Source organism: Triturus cristatus, chromosome 1_1 (genome assembly GCF_964204655.1).
Source record: "Triturus cristatus chromosome 1_1, aTriCri1.1, whole genome shotgun sequence".
NCBI classification, from domain to species: Eukaryota; Metazoa; Chordata; class Amphibia; order Caudata; family Salamandridae; genus Triturus; species Triturus cristatus.
Window position 1 is genome coordinate 366,422,899 of NC_140579.1, and position 17,536 is coordinate 366,440,434.

Below are 17,536 nucleotides of genomic sequence, written 5' to 3' on the forward strand. Positions count from 1 at the left end.
CCATGGCTGCCAAGGTTTCAACTGCTATGTGTGACATTTCCATCATTTCAGTGCACTATGAGTGACATTTAAAAAGACTATGAATTGCACTTTCTTGCTAGAAATCAAACAATGAAGATGAGGGAGACATACCGATATCAGTAATTACGCCCATTTGACCAACAAGAAACTCAAAGCAGACCAAGGTTTAAGGCTGCTTTTGTGAGATATTCCCGAGCTGGGAGTGTGCATGTGTGAGACAGTAACATATATACGATACTTTGGGAGTCAAAGTGCCGGGTATGGTATGAGACTGACGCAGCTCAGATGGAGCAGAGTATCACAAATATACACAGTCAGTCTCAACAGCCTGGCACCGTAAGTACGGGAGATGGGCGCACGCAAACTACAAGCCTTGCGCGATGTACACACCATGCACTGAGGGGGGAACCGTCTTGTGCCGGCTTTGCCTGATACTGAGCACGCCACTCACTGACCCATGGTGCCATCATCAAGCTGCGCCCCAAAGGCCCCCCAAGCAGCAGCTGCACCTAGAGAGAGCACTGCCCTCCCCTACCCAGGGACGGGAGGCCCAAATCTGCCCCTCTCGTGCACAGGGCACCACCAGGCGAACAGCCCCAATATTGCTTTGGTGTAGTAGTATACTGAAAATGCAACAATTATGTATAGGTAGCACATGTGCTTGCGAAGAACACAATCCCTTAACAAAATTGTCACCAACCAAGTACAAGTCTCTTTTTATTCTTCTCAACCTGTGATAGCAAAACTAACACCAACGGTTGCACTACCGACCCACAGCGCTTCGATTACCGAGCCCAGTATGCCGCCCTGCAAAGCTTCACCATGCGCCGCTTGGGCTATGTGTTCCACCCTTACGACATCACAAAAAGGTTTCTTTTAGATCAAAACAGAACCTCCTATATGCTAGTTGGTAGAGTCACCTATTATTTTCATTACTATTAGTGAGCTGCTGCTGTGTTACCGTATTGCAAACACGTCACCATCCCCGAATATTGTATGGAAACACATATAGAAATTGGAAGAGTTTGCCCGTGCACTGTCAGTACTCTTCCCAAAGTAGGCATGAAAGAGCTGCCCTGTATCAAATTCAAAGCTGTTCCAAACAGGGGCCCCCAAATAAGTTTCTACCAAGGGCAACTGATAATACTACCGTATGTGTTGTTGTGCACAAGTATGCACTCCTGACCTGGTTTGGCAATTATATAAATTGTGCCCACTGTGGCGCCACCGCACCCTTTCGCTGAGTGACAACTTACGCAGTTCACCCTGCAACTGACCTTGTTGCTTAATACAGCCCCTTGATGCCCTTGCCTATCAGTCACAGACCCAGGCAACATAATGCCCAGCAGCATGTTGGAGGGGAGAGTCCCACGTACCAGTTTGCATTTCCATCATACCTTTACAGAGGCTCCAGTTCGTGTAAAGTGTGTGTCACTGTCCTGGCAAGGCATACCCAGTAACCCATTCCAATCTGTAACTGTGGTATTCTGAGATGTCGCTTTGTTCCTTTAATTATGGGCCTTTGCCTCATCCGCTATATTTCATTTCTGTAGTGTTGTGGACCTCAGTATTACTGAACATCCTACCAGTGAACTAAGAGACCTTCTACCACCGGGCTCACCCAAGCACGCCGGCAAGCACACAAAACCACTCTTCCCAAGACCGGCGAGGCCTTATACCAGTATAAGTCTATCGAGAAAGAAGAAATAACAAAACAGTGGGTCAGTGCCACCCAGTGGTGCAAACACCTAAAAGCACTCTATGTTAAATTAAAGCGAACATTGAATTTCTTCTCAACGACCCGTCCTAGACCGCGACTTCGCTGTAGCGACTACAGCGCACGGCCCAAATACCTTAGAAATGTTCACTGGGAAAAGCACAAGACCTCAACTGACTCTGAATGCGCTGTGCCGTCAAGAAGCCTAGGACCAACAGCGATGTCCAGCCATCTCTGCTCTCTTTCACCACTACAATTCCCCCAGCAGCACCCCAGCCAGAACCGAAATTGGAAGAAAACGGGTGCCACCGGCACTTCAATGCCCCGTCCGGTACAACCTGCCAGCTTCACCCACAGCTGGTATTTAAACCGCCACTCTGTACTGTCTTCCAACTTCACACCCAACAGTAAACACTCCGTGACACGGAGCAGGAGGCCGCCGCACACAGCCAAGCACGCGCCTGCCCCCTTCGGCCTTGTACGTCTCGTGAAAACCTCGACGTGGAAAATCCAACATAGACAAAGGGGACCCTGTATGCCTCGCCGAATTGCTGGGGTGGAACGCAGCCAAGAACTGGTGCCCGACAGGCGGGCCCGAACAGTCCTGCAGCCATTTCGCAGACAGGTGCCCATGTGCACACCTGGTCAACCCAGCTACTGCCTCACGCCCGACTGACAACCGTGTAACCACGGGCACCCGTTGAGTCCATGCATAGCATGGGGTAGGAGGGGTTGCGAGGGCTAGCCGTGCCGCCTCCCCCTATAACCTTGAGGGCCCGCCAATCACACCGCTCGACCCTAAGCTAACTGGTGGGCCGGTTTGATTTCTAATGATGAAGCATCACCTGGAATGGATCACACTGGCGCATAACCTTAAATATTTCAACTGTTCGGGGTGAGCAGCACTCGCGGAGCCAGAGTGTTGGCACGAAGAACTCAAAATTTCACTATCCTGCTCCGGATGACAATTAGATGCCCCAATGGCAGGCCGAATAGAGCAGCGGGAGGAGAGCGGCGCCCTACTCGCTGACTGCCCCTCCCCAACATGCTGCCACGACCCCGAGAGGCTGTGGCCGTGCTGGTCGGCACACCCAAGCGGCCAAGGCCCTGACCTGTTTTGAGATCCCGCCAAGCGGAGAGTGAACAGCGCGGCCTGATTACCCCCCCATGCGACACTTGCCCACGTGGGCAGAGGCCCCGTCTCATCTGCCCGCAAGCCTTTAAAGACCAATACGCCTTGGAAAAGACCAATAACATTCGCTCCTGGAAACGAGGGGAGAGACCCTGCCCCTGCAAGTGGACAAAGTAACTTAAGGGGGACACTTTCTTCCCCTGCTACCCTGGCCGAGCCACTGTGGCATTGCCCATCGAGACTCTTTCTCGATGTCTGGGAGTAGCCGAAGAAAGAGGGTGGAAATGCACTGCTGGCCCTTGCCTGCACAGATAAAGAGAAAGTAAAAGCCTTAATCCACATTACCGCCCCCGTGCTGCGTCAGTGGCCCAACACAGCCAAACGGAAATTATTGCTGAAGTCACGATGAGGCATGTAACGCGTATTGAAGCGTTTGAACCAACGACCGGATGTCCAGTAAGCGGGCCGGGCCCAGTTCTACTGCATGTGCCACCCCAAAATCACAACCATTAAGACCCAGGAAATAAACGCAAACCTTTGGGATAAGAGTCAGAGACCTTGCACCCTAGGCCACGGTGACTCATGCGAGACATCCCCGAAACCGCCCCCTTGGCCCGCAGACCCTGCGCTAACCTGATGATTCCGAGGCACTGAGGGGGGCCAGGTGGGAGGAGAACCTGTGCCGAAGAGTCCAGCACGTGCCTGGCCAAGAAGCCCCCCACACCAGCATCACAATGCAAGACCTTGTATGCAAAAACTTCAAAACCTTTTCATTTGCAAAGCCCATTGCTCTTGATTTATCTACGACCTCCCTAGCGAGAAATTACCTTTGAATTCTCCGATGTATTTCACGGCATCTCCTCCACTATTAGCAGAAGGATGTACAGACTGTATGGCACAACTGGGAGACACATAAATATGCTCTTCTGTATATGGAATTTGCACTACAGAAATCTGGTAAAAGGCAGGGGTGCGATGACCATGGTCAAAGGCAAAAGGGGAGCTTTAAGCGATGCCCGCCATAAGCCCAGCCAAGTGCATCTAAGTTGTGATAATACAATACAATCTGACACGCACCAGAATGAGGCAGGTTTCCAACAACTATCGTGATTCCACTCTGGCCCTTGCTGTGACTTAGCTGGAAATCGAGATGTTCCCCATGGGCGCACAGAGAAACATGTCAAGGTGCCTGAAATCACGCAGCACCTCTCGCCGTCTGGCCACTAAAACAAGGCATTACACCAAGAATGTTTAATTACTCTATACCGTGCTAGTGATGAAATGCAGGAAACCCATTACAATAGTAATGACAAAACTCTGGCGTGTACGGAGACCATAACCGAGGGACAGTGCCACCCCGTGGCGTAAACACCTTACTGCACCCAGAGTATTGTACATGTACAGCTAATAATAGTGCAAACCCCAGCGGTCCCACATGCCTCCAATCACTCCAGGGACCGCTGACATGGGGACCTCAAGGGGGGAGCAGGGGCTTTGCGCATGCGACCCTGAATGCCTGCGTTCCCCTGATAACACCGATGCGGACCCTGGATGAGCGGCACGCCGCATCCCACCATTCAAGGCCTCTCCAAGGAACCAAGCACCATATGAGTCCTCAGTACAACAAAAGCGGGCCAACCCAAGTGACCCCACATGCCCCCAATCATTACCGAGGCCGTGCACCGGAGTACCTCCCGGGGTGCAGGGCAGGGGCTTAGCGCACGCGACCCGCGGCTTGGCCTCTGCACCCCCACTGTCCCCTCGCCTAAATACGGCATGATGCCTGAAAGCACAACACAACCTGTGAAATCACAACCCATCCCCAAGAGCGAACGACTCACTGCAACAGAAATCAACCCGGCGACCGGAGGAAAAAACAGCACACCGACACCAGACCAGGCCTCTGGACGGAACGACCAGAAAGCACACAATCGGCGTCAGGGCGAGGGGACAAAGAGGCTGCCAGGTGGGCGGGGGAGGAATTTATACCTCTCCCCGAACCCCACCCCGGCCGGAAGTGACGCACGGGACCCCAAAGGGGTCTCTGGACACTAGGCTGCCCAGTGTGCCATCTTGTGGCACTAAAGGGGCCGCCCTCTTATGAGCACTGTGCACCACCCATAAGATGCTTGGGGGTAAGGGCCCAGATATTGTTTCCTCTTTTGTCCAACCTTACAAAGCTCAAAGACAGTTACACTCTAGTGATCTTCATCTGGAGTTCGTTCCCAGAATTAGGAGGTCTAGAAGCGGCGGCCACCTCTTTTCTTATAATGCCTCCAAACTTTGGAATACCTTGCCGCTGTATTTGCGTAAAGAATCAGATCACTCCGTCTTTCGTAAAAATTTAAAGACCTGGCTCTTTCCACACTGATTGCCTTAGTCTATTGCGGTCTCGACCCTAGCGCTGGGATGCCTTTGGGTAACCATGCGCTTTATAAATGCTATTTCATTTCATTTCATTTTTATTCATTTCCCCTGCGGTGACTTTGTCGGTCAGCCTGCAGTGTGCGGGTATTAACCACAGCATCCCCGTGAACTATGTGGTTCATTTGAAAACATGCAGTGTGCGGGTATTAACCACAGCATTGCCGTGAACTACGTGGTTCATTAAGGGGCGTTAGCGGACCGACCGTACATGGTCACACGTAACAGCGCGCACATTGTTTTAGTTATTGTCTGTGTCTTCACCAGGTTTCAGGCTGGCCACTGTATAATTGTCATTTGAAATAGAATTAATAGGTTGGTGCATCGCATGTGTGTCTTGGGATGCATTGTTGCCAACGACGCTGAACCCTTTTACTTTGCAGGCTCAAAGCCATACCCTCGTTTACTATAGCCCTTGAGCACCATACAGTCGCAAGGATCTTTCCTCCGGCAGGCTCATGCGGCTCCTGTTCACTCGCCTGTCCAGCCTCGCGCTGATCCACCTTCCCAACCCCCTTTATAAATGCATGCGCAGTCTGCTGTCGGGGGACGTGAAACACTAGCGCAAAACGTATTACTGCTGCTTAATGTTTATACAGCTTTCTAAAGGTGGTCACATAAACGTCCCTGGCTCCTAGCAGCGTGCAACTGAGAACATGCCCCTTAACTCACTGATCTATAGAACAGTAATACATTTTGATAATCTAATACTCCGTAAATTTCTAATACTGTGTAATAGTCTGTAATATTCTAGTATTCTAATTCTCCGTAATACTCTGTAAACGCAAGCTTGACCCCAACCCTGCAAGATTAATCTCCCTAATCAGGCGCATAATTAAATTGTCGCAGAAAAGGATTCTTCTACACCAGTGAGTGATACTTCACCGCCTCTCTCGGTCTATGTCAGTTGTGTAGCTCTGCAGCAGTCTCACTGCTCCAAGCCCCCGTAACTGACAGGGAGCGCTGCTTGTACCCCAGACTCTGCGAAGGGTGGGTGAGTCTCGGGAGGTGCTGCAGGGGGTCGGTGAGATCCACTCCTGTGATATCAGGCTTGCTGTTGACAGCCCTACAGCGCCTCCTGCTGCTGGACCAGGCCTTTAGCTTAAGCTCTGACATTATTTAGTGAAGCGCCTCATGATCACTGTAGCGCCAAAAAGCATCTAATTAGCAGAGCGCTGCTCCCAACGTTAAATTTACATTCCTTCAGAGTAGGTCATTTATGCCTGCAATATGCTGTACAACTACATCAAGGCAGCCGCTTGCATAAGGCGAAGTGGCACTAAATAACACCAATAGGTGGCAACAAATTTCACGACTAGACAATGGTCTTTTACTAAAAATAACCTTACTGTAAAGGTTGGTTTTTACCCAATCAACCAGGACACAGTCGATGGTTTATGCAAATATTCATTTATTTATGCAATGTGGAACAAAGCGCCGGGAACACACCCTGCCTCTTCGTTCGCGCTCTATCTGGCTTTCGCGCTCCTCGCGCGCTAAGCCACGCCCCCTTACCAGCATGCCCTGGGGCGCTAACCACTAGAGCGTAACACTACATAGCTCCCCCTTTTAATGTCTGTAAACAACAACACCCCGGAGGTCCCCCCTTTAGTTCAGTCTTACTTGGTTTGCGTATCATAGTCCTCAAACCTTCTTGGCATCTTGACCACTCTGCCCGATCTTGTACAGTTCTGTCTTTCCTCCGGAACCACCTTTTCCTCTCTAGCCAGGGATTCTCCCCCGGTTGTACCCTCTCCTTGTTCTTCTTCTTCTTGCACCAGATTCTCTGCCTCCGTGAAGCGATCCATAGAACTTTTACCTAAAGTCCATTTGCTTTGGCTCTCCCTCCTTTTTCCGGGAGACGTTGGGTTTGGTTCCTCCTCGGCTTGACTCTCCTTCCTTTCCGGCGCTCCCTCAGTCGTGGGGCCCAGTGTTCTTCCGTCTTCCGGGACTTCCCATTTCACGATTCTGTTGCATTCTGTCCTGCGACCATACCTTCCCATCGCTCAACAAGGCTGACCTGGTGTATGTTTCTATGACCTGCAGCGGCGGACTGAATTTACTTTCTCCTTTTCTTTTCAGCATGGCTTGTTTTACTCTTACCCACTCTCCCTTCTCCAGGATCGCCCCTTTAGTATTCTGGCGTTTGTTATAGTATTCTGTATATATTGCCTGTGCTTTGTCCAGGTTACGCCTTACCACTGCCGGCGACCATTTGCTCTGTACCGTAAGGTGTTTCCACGCGACATTGTCCTTTGTAAAGGGTTCTCGTCCCCTTAATATCTTGAACGGGCTGTACCCCGTGCTGGTCGGAGTGATGCGGTACGCCCAGAGCATGCGTTGTAGTTCCTTCTCCCACTGCAGCCCTGCACTAATAGCCGCCTGTATGGATCCCATTATCACTCGATTAAATCTTTCGGCCAGTCCATTTCCCGCCGGGTGGTAGATGGGAGTGTGTTTGACTTCGATTCCATTCCTGGACATGAAGGCGTTCCATTTCTCCGAAACAAATTGTGGGCCATTGTCACACGTTATTACCTTGGGTATTCCTTCTCTCAGGAACGTGGCCGTGAGGAATGCTAACACCGTCTCTGTGTCGGCACTTTCGCAGACATCTACCTCTGGCCATTTTGAGTACCTGTCCACGGCCACAATGAGGTACTTGGGTACTCCCTCCGCGTTCAGGACTGGACATAGGATGTCCACTGACAGCATTTCCCATGACTTGTCATCCCTGTGAATTTCCCCAGCGGTGGACGTAGCAGAGTTTGCGTCTTGTCCGCCCTGTTGCATTGTTCGCATGTCCTGACGTGCCTTTCTACTTGAGCATCCATGGCTGGCCACCAGTATGCCTGCTTCGCTCTCGCCTTAGTTTTCATGATGCCCAGATGTCCCTCCCTGTTAGGAGATGGTTTACCATAGATGTCGGAGGGACCACCTTGTCCCCTCTCAATAGAAACACAGGATTGTCTCCAATGGACAGCTCTTCTCGGACTTCCCAGTACTTCCTTAACTCGCTATCCAGGTGCCTTTTGTCGGGCCACCCCTGTGTCACATAGCCTTTCACTGCGTTCGTGGTCTCGTCCGCTGTGTACGCCTCTTCCCATTCCTGTATGCTGACCGCTCCTTCATGGTCCTGAGTAACTGCTACCACGTACTCTTCCCATTCCGAAGGTTCTTTATCTCCTGCGGGTTCCATGGCAGCTGCCCTGCTCAAGAAATCCGCCGCCTTGTTCCTGGACCCGGGGATGTACTCCACATCCACATCATACACGTAGTCCAACAGTCTCAAACTCATCCTTGCAATGCAAGGCGTCGCATGCGCATGCCCGATCAAGGTCAATACTTTCACCAGAGGCTTGTGGTCGGTATGGAGCAGAAACTTTGCGCCCCACAGGTACTGCCTTAAGCGTTCCATCGCCCAGACCGTCGCTAGCATCTCCTTCTCTATGACGCTGAATTTTTCCTCGTTCGCCGCTAGAGCTCTTGACGCGAAGCTGACGGTGGTGACCTCTCCGCCTCGGGCTTTTTGCATCAGGACTGCCCCCAGGCCCTTGTAACTGGCATCCGTGGTCAAAATGGACAATGATTCTCGATCGAACCCTTCCAGGGGAATGGCTGTGCAAATGTCTTGTTTTACGCTCTCAAATTCGTTTTGCTCTTCCTGTGTCCACCTGAACACATTTTTTTCCTTCAGGAGTTGTCGTATGTTGTGCGTTTTGGTCGCGAAGTGCGGGACAAATTTGCTGTAGAATTCAGCCACGCCCAAGAAGGAGAGAACATCTTCCTTCCTCGTCGGAGTGGGTGCGTCCTTTATGGCTGCCATGTTTGCTCTTTTTGGTTCTATGCCCCTTCCGCTGATCTCTTGGCCCTGGTTCTGCCATTCCGCTGTGAGTCCATTTTGGGCTAGGATCGCCAGCACCGAGTGTAGTTTCCTGTCGTGATCTTCCTGGGATTTCCCCATCACTAGGATGTCGTCCTGGAAGTACTGGACCCCTTCCACTTTTTGGAACAATCTATGCCTCAGTTTTTAGAAAACCGCCGCTGCGGATGCTAGGCCGAAGGGCATCCTGAGGAATTTGTAACACCCGAAGGGCGTGATAAACGACGTCAGATGATTGCAGGTGGCATGCAATGCAATTTGGTGATACGCAGAGGTGAGGTCTATGGTGGAAAACCACTTGACTCCCTTAGTCATCGCCAACATTTCATTTATCCTGGGTAGAGGGAATTTGTCCACTAGAATGTTCCTATTGAGCTCCCTCAGGTCCACACATAGTCTCACCTTCCCGTTTGGTTTCTGGGCTACCACCAATGGCGCCAACCATTCGGCGCTCTCGATCGCCTCTATGACTCCGTTTGCTTCCAACCGCTTCAACTCTTCCTGAACTGCCTCCCTGCATCTTAAGGGAATATTACGGGCTTTGTGACTCACCGGTTTCGCTCCTTCCTTGAGTCGTATTTTGTGTGTGAATTTTGTCATCTTCCCGATGGTTCCCTGAAACACCTCGGGATACTCTTCCATCCACTTGCCCTCTTCTTTCTGTTGCTCGGTTTCTATCAGCAGTACTTGTTTGGAGCCTCCTGGGTTGAGCTGTATTCCCAAGTTCCCTTGGTCCTTCCACCCCAGTACGGAGGGTCCTTTCTCTGCCACGTACAGCTTCCCTTCTGCCCATGGGTATGGGCTCTCCGGTGAACGTGACCGGATGAATGTCTGTGGGTAGTAGTTTGTCCCCGACTTTGGTCCTGAATTCGTTTTCCCATACTACCCTCTGGACAATCGTGTACAGAGAGCCTGAGTCCGCCACTATGTGCACTTGAACCCCGCCAATCTTCATCTGTAGCGCAGGTTTCTTGGTCCGTGTGCAATTCACTCCCAGCACTTGATCGTCGATGCACAAGACCTCGTCTTCTTCGTCTTCTTCTACTTGGGGCTCTTCACCCCCTTCTGGGTCTTGTGCCACGTACTTCACATCTCCCCTGCCGAGCTTGCGCCTGCACACCTTTTCATAGTGCGCCATTATTTTGCAGTAGGCACACTTGGCTCGAAACGCGGGGCAAACTTTGTCATTGCCTTGGTGTGATTGGCTGCCGCACCTGTAGCATCTACTCTTCCGCTCTTCTAGTGGCTTCTGGTTCTTCATGGTCCTCTGCGGGAACCTCCTTTGATACCTCATGCCGCTGGAAGTCTGCTGTTTCGCAGCGTCTGGTCTGTCCCCGTCTGTTACTTAGCAGACTGGTGTGCGGTCGTTGCCCTCTCGTTTGGCCGCTGCGGCACACCGTTTAGAGAGTTCAGCCTTCTTCACTAACGCTACCACTTCCTTTAGCAGAGCATCCCCATTGACCCACAGTTTCTCCTGTATGGCCGTGTTGGTGGATGATAATCTGATCTCTGATAAGCTCGTCGTGAAGTGCGCTGAATTTGCAGGTTACCGCAATCTTCTGTAGCGCTGCGACGTACTCATCCACCGATTCTCCTTTGTTCTGTTTTCTCTGGAAGAAGTTGCATCTGTCAATAGCCGTGCACACCACTGGCCTGTAGTGAGCGTCTAAGTCTTCCAGCGCGTGTTGAAACACTTCTGTGTCCGCCGCTGGTCTGGTCTCCTTCACCAAACTGTTGTATACCCTGATGCCCTCCGGGCCTAGATTGTGTATTGATAGTGTCTTCTTTTTCCTAGCACTTGAGAACTCCCCTTCGCTCTCTTCCTCTAGGGCGTCAATATAGTTCAGGAAATACCGTTTCCAGTCCTCCCAGGGCATCGTCGGGTCTCCTCTTTTAGGCAGGAAGGGCACCAAGTTGGTGAGGGACGTTGTTTGCGCGCACATCCTGCCCCTCTCTTCGTGGGCCGCACTTCTCCTGTCGTCTGCCCCCGGAGGGCTCCCTGGAGCTTGTCTCCCTACCGAGTCGCTTGTTAGCGTGGGCGAAAGGCTGTCTTGCCCCCTCTGCGATGGCCCTGGGGTCGCCAGGTCTGCCGTTGTCTTCCTCGGTGGGCCCTGGGTCGCTGCTGTAGGCCCTTGTGCTGTGCCGTCACCTCTTTCCAGCCTCCTGCTTCCTTTGCCGCTCGGGGCGCAGCGGTGCAGTCGACCTCTGTGCAGCCCTGTGATGCTTCTCCCAGGTATGGCCCCCTCGCTAGGTGCGCCCTGTGCCGGTCGGTAGGCTGCTTCCTCTTACCCAGCCAGGCCTCCTGTGCTTGTGGTCTCTCTCCGTGGCTCACACTCCTTCCCTGTATCTGGCCGCCCTGCTCGTCGTTGCTGCTGCGCTCTGCGCCCTCTGGCTACCGGTGACCCTCCCGGCTGTTGTCCCTGTTTCACGGGGTGACTGTGTGCCTCTGCCGCGCTCGGTTTCCTCACGAGGTGCCTGGGTTCTGTGCAGGTCTCATCCCGACCTCGTCGCCATTTGTAAAGGTTGGTTTCTACCCAATCAACCTGGACACCGTCGATGGTTTATGCAAATATTCATTTATTATGCAATGTGGAACCAAGCGCCGGGAACACACCCGTCTGCCTCTTCGTTCGCGCTCTATCTGGCTTTCGCGCTCCTCGCGCGCTAAGCCACGCCCCCTTCCCAGCATGCCCTGGGGTGCTAACCACTAGAGCGTAACACTGCACTTAACGCGTTGTTTTTGAATAATTTACAGATTAGCTGTTCCATTCTTTAGTCACCTTTCCAACATGGCGGCATCTTTATTTTAGCTTTAGAGCGTATTCGGATAAACGTCAATTTTTTTTGTACGTCACCAGCATCAAATAAACTGACCACGCACGTTAACACCATTATACTCCAGGAGACACAATGGCAGAAAGGCAGGAGCACAGATGCGATCTTTTTTGGACACGGTGTAATGTCCTTATTTAATGCTATATACAGCGGGTCTGACACAGTGTGTTGAGCCAGCTTTCCTTTAACGACAGGACAAAGACAAGAGCTTTCACATGGATACACTCTGTGAATCAATATAGTTGGATTATTTAAATCAAACCTGCCCTTTATCATCGATCAGCATGGCATCATAACCGGTAAGTTAGGGAACCCGACTTTGCACTCAATTGATTCACCGCTATATATTTTTTTTAAGAAAAACACGCAGCATTTGTTTTCCATAGAGGTCCCAGCAGTTGCAGACTGCTACCAGGCTGCCTGTTTAATTGTGTTAGCGCTCATACACATATATATATATTTTTGATTTACCATTGTAAAATGCTTATCTGCCATTTTGGAATGGTATATTAAAAGTGGCAAAATGACTGCCTGTGTGTTATGCGGGAGGCACACATGCATACCGGCATGCATCTTGCAATGGTGAAAAGCTTTTTTTAGGTGTTCCAAAATGGCTACCACAGGCGTGCATGCATGCGCCTACATTGTGACAAACTAGCAGCAGGTTTTCATTTTTTAAATTTAATTTTACTATAAAGGAGTGCCAATGGAAAAACACAGTGGCATAGTCGTCACTTCGCTTTTGAAGGCGAGACCTATTGGCTTTGCCAATGCTTGTTGTTATTGGAGCAGGGAGACCGCTTGTCTCTGTTTGGTGGAGGCCTCGTGAACACAGCCCCTTCTGTCAGACTGTCACTGTATAGCACTAGCATGTTGTACCACAAATCATTATTAGAGCTTATAGTTGCGTCCATCCCCATCGGTGCAACGTAACGCTGCATGCAAGCTTTCCCACCACAGAGGTAAACCTGACAGCATGCTTCCGCATTTACGGGGCGCAAACCTTATTTTGTTGGTGTGCGGCAATTAGAACCGAAATTGAGGGTCATCCGATAGGTCTGTGGCAAGCGTCGTTTCATTTAATCATATCCTGTATTGCCGTTTGGTTATCTTACATAATTTTTTTTTTTTAAAACCTTTATTCGTGCATATTAAAAGAACAAATACGGGCCTACAACCTTCAGGCCGGCCACGATACGGTTAAGCACTGATACAAACATTACGGCCCCTGTGCTTCAACGGTCAAGGTTAGCAACGATTTATGAAACATACACTGGAGAGATCCTTGACCCCAGGGAAAGGAGAAGTGAAGGTTAATTTTAAAGTTTTCAAAATAAGTTTATCAGGGAAATAGTCAGTGAAGAATAAGAACCAAGGAGATTCGAGTCCGCACGATATCTTCACCACACGGGAGAGCAGCAGCATCATTAAAACAGCAATGGAAGTAAAATCGCAGGCAGTGAGGCAATGCAGTTATATAACAGGATAGTCACATGAGCAATTACGCACCCCTCCAGTGCCGCCCCCACTCAGTCAACCCCCCACCCGGACCCAGAATCGAAACAAGTATAGCGCAGAAACATAAAGAGAAAAAAGGCCCATAGAACTAATTGGAAATAGTAAGTTACCCCCCCACCCTACACCAATGCGGAGGCTACGGCCTTCCCCCCCCCAGCATAGTGCCTGTCGCCCAATAAACCCGAAATATAGACAAGAAAGAGAGTAAGAATAAAGTAAAGAAAGATAAGAAAACAGTACACCTATGTTAACCCCTTCGGTGCTCATGACGGAACGGTTCCGTCATGACCCACGGTTGAGCTGTGCTCATGACGGAACCATTCCGTCATGACCACGCCCGCGCAAGATTCCGTCAGCACAGCGGCGGAATCTGCGCAGCATCGAAGGGGTTAAAGGGGGTGAGAAAAGAATAGGACTATTCTAATCTAAACTCCCGTAAAGAAGAAAGTGGGGAGGAGCCTACGTATCATCAGAGCGCCCTAAACCATCGGCCATCTTTGGCTTCCACACCCTGAGAACCCACTACCCCAAAAGCGGTCGTGTGAAAATGAATTGTCACAACAATTTAGATGAAGGAAGACAAATCGCGACGAATGCGCACAAAGTACACATACAGTTCCAGTCCCAGTCCAGCCCCTCCGTGAAACCATGGCGATATTAATCAGTCTAGCCCTGGCCCGATCGCGGGCTTGAGATTAAGCCAGCCCCTACATGAAGGCCCCGCACCCCGTGCAGACAAAGACAATATGGCCGTTTGGGAGAAGATGGTGAAGTAGAATCCCAAAATGGCTGCCGACCATCTGTAGAGGTCCCTTTGTGCACCACAGAAAGTCCAGACATGGCATGTAGACTACAGGAGTTCCACAGAAAAGAAGCAGTAGGCCACCGTGAACGATTCCTCGAGGATGTTAGGTGTTGCTCAGCTGGATACTCTTGCAGACGCGGTGAGGCAGGCAACAATGAAGCAGGCAGCAATGAACGGGGAAACAAAGTATCCGCTGTTAAGCTGGAGAGCAATTGATCCTGGGTGCCGGGAAAGCCAGATGCAGGCACCAGTGTAGCACGATCACACACAGCCGTTGCGTCCCCGCAAGAGGACAAAAGCACTGGCAGACCCACGCCGTGTTGATGACAGACGGAGCGCTCACGGCCCGCAGCCGACCACAGGGAGTCAAACTGCTCACTCAGCGCCTGAAAGCGAGCAAACATTTGTAAACGAAAGTCCCGCAGGACGGCCAGTACAGAGCCGCATGTCAGCGGAAGCTGCACCCCCACATCGGCAGCAATCCGGGACGGCACTGTGGAGCTGGTGTCTGGTGGAGGGAGGGCGAAGCGGGCAGCGGGCAAGACCGGAGTATCACCCCCCGGCCGCGAGCAGGCAAACAACGCCATGTTTTACCGCCGGACGGTACAATGGCCAGGGGGGGGGGGTCGTAGCAAGGAGTCAGTTCCCCTCAGGTCTGCGCCGCAACTGGGAAAGCCAACAGTCGCCTCCCTTCCCTCGGGTTCTCTTTGCAGCCGACTAGGCAATAGAAGAAGGGGGTCGGCAGCCTCCCACAGCGCGGTCCACAGATCGGGGCAGGAGACCCGCCTCACCGGGGCTTACCTTACAGCCCCAGCCCTTCAGGCGCAGGGTGGAGGAGGTGTCTGGCCGTCCCTCCCCAGGCTCATCTGGCGACAGTCCGTGGTGTTAGGTGAGGTCGGGACCGCGGGGCTCGGATTTGCGCTAGCGGGTCCGGGGACTGCGGAGCTTCCAGGGGGCCGGCAAAGGCCACAATGGAGCAGGGGTCCAGGGCGGAGAACAAAAGCACCAAGAACTCCGGCATCCGGGCGGGCTGAGACTTCGGGGAAGTGGCGGCGTGGACAGCGCGTCGTCGTACACGTTTCACCTCGAGAATCGGCAAGGATAGGAATCAGGATAATAGTCCGGGGCCAAGGGCCGACGGAGCCGGGCGCTCAAGCGTCTGCTCCGGTCGCCATCTTGGCTCCTCCCCCTATCTTACATAATTGTTCATGTTTTTGGCCATTTCCTGACCACAAGTATGTCTGCGCACGTATACTACACGTTTTCTTCTTAAAGATAATCCTTCAGAAAAGCTACAGGCGCCGTACCTGGCTGAGAGCCGGCTGTTCCAAATTTTCCTGGAATCAAATTGGAACTGGGAAGGTAAAAGTGGCATCTGGACTTATTACGTGTGACAGTTGTCGAAGTGGGGGAAAAAAAAGTTGGGGAACTGTGGGTGGAGAATCAGAGGGCAGAATAACCCAAGGATTGGCTCAGTGGGCGGAATGCGCAAACATCCCAATTTTTAGTATTTGTTTGGCATTTCACTGCCTAGTTTAATCAACCAATGGATACACATGATTATATAAGGTTATAATGAGTTATTGACATTAAAACACATTCACAAAGTGGGATGTGCTTCTAATCACAGAATGTCCCAAATACGATAAAATGTGGAAGCACAAGCCATTTGTCGCCGAGCCATGGAGTTTGTCATCAGCACTTCTCCCTTTTTCCACAACAGCAGTTCAAACATGAATGGCAAAATATCCTAGTTTGCAAATGTTTTCTATATAATTATGGCTCTTCCATATTTGCCATCTAATGCGAGATCTGTTGCATGATCTGACCATTTAAACTAATAAATTGTTTATAGCTCAAACGTATCAAAAGTTAATAAAAAATGTGAATTGTTTTCCTATGAGTGGATGGCTCATTGCAAAGGTTGACTGATCACCTTTCTCACTGTTGCATTTGTATGTTACACTGGTACTAATAAGGCAAAATCTTTCCAAAGACTGTTAGCATGAGTACACATGTCAAAATAATAAACCATACACTCTTAAGTGCATTATAACCAAACGGCAAATGCGAACTTTGTGATGGCTCTACGGAAACAGGTTGTGTTTGGTTTCAAACACCTTGGAATCATACCCCCACACCAGTAACTGGTGTGGGAGTATGATCCCACCCTTCCAAGGGAGAGACATGACAGCACCGGTTTACCCGGTACTAGCTAACAGAGCCCTGGCATCACAAAATGGATGCTGCCAGCCACAGACACAAGTCTGCCCTCCTGCTGCTGGATGAAACTCTGGCAGAGGAGGCCTGGACAATAGGTTTCCTGTCACAGGGAGGTGTCACCACCTCCCAGACAGGCTTTAATGTATTGGGGCTGGGTGGGTGCACTCCAAGACTGCTTTGAAGTTCAGCACTGGAATCACATTTGGTGTCCCTGTGCATAGTCCAGCTCAAACCGGTTGCAGGGGCTACCAGCCCCTGCTCTTGCACAAAACTAGACAAAGGAAATGGGTGTAGCCATCACTCTTTCCTGACCCTCCCATAGGTGGCTCCCTGGAGTTTGTCCCACCCCTTCCTTGGGTATAAGAAAGGAACCCCTGGCTAAAGGACTTTAGATTACACCTGGACGAAACTCTGATACTGAATCCTGGAACTTCGATGATCTACATTGAACTACATGAGTGAAGAATCTCCCTTGGAGTAAAGGAGTTACTCCCCTGCAAGGCAGACACCAAAGACACATCTGACCGGTTTGCATCTCCAAAGCTCCCGCCGGACTCCGAAGAGTTTTGCAACACAGGAGGTGGGTTTCCATGGTTGTAGAGGTTGATCAGTGTGCACAGCAAGTCTGAGGCCCGTATCCCTTGTGGCGACCGTGCAACTCGAACCCCTGGACACCGCGTCACTTTGCAGAAGCATCAGCTTTCCAACGACTCCTGCAGCTGAGCTTTGGGTTACTTGTAGTCCTGACCCCGAGCAGCATTTGCACCGAAGATTGCTCACCTACACTCCACGAGTGTTCCGTGAGCTGGCCCTTTGTGTTTTCTCTCTAGGTCACTTCGCGATCCCTAGTCCGTCGACTGGTGGGTCCCTGTGAAGGTAACTTTACTTCTAATTGGGCTTACCTGGTTGCTCCAGACATGCCCTGACTCTCTGTTGCTTGAGGAGTCCCCAGAACCTTGCTGGTCAGCACCGAAGCAT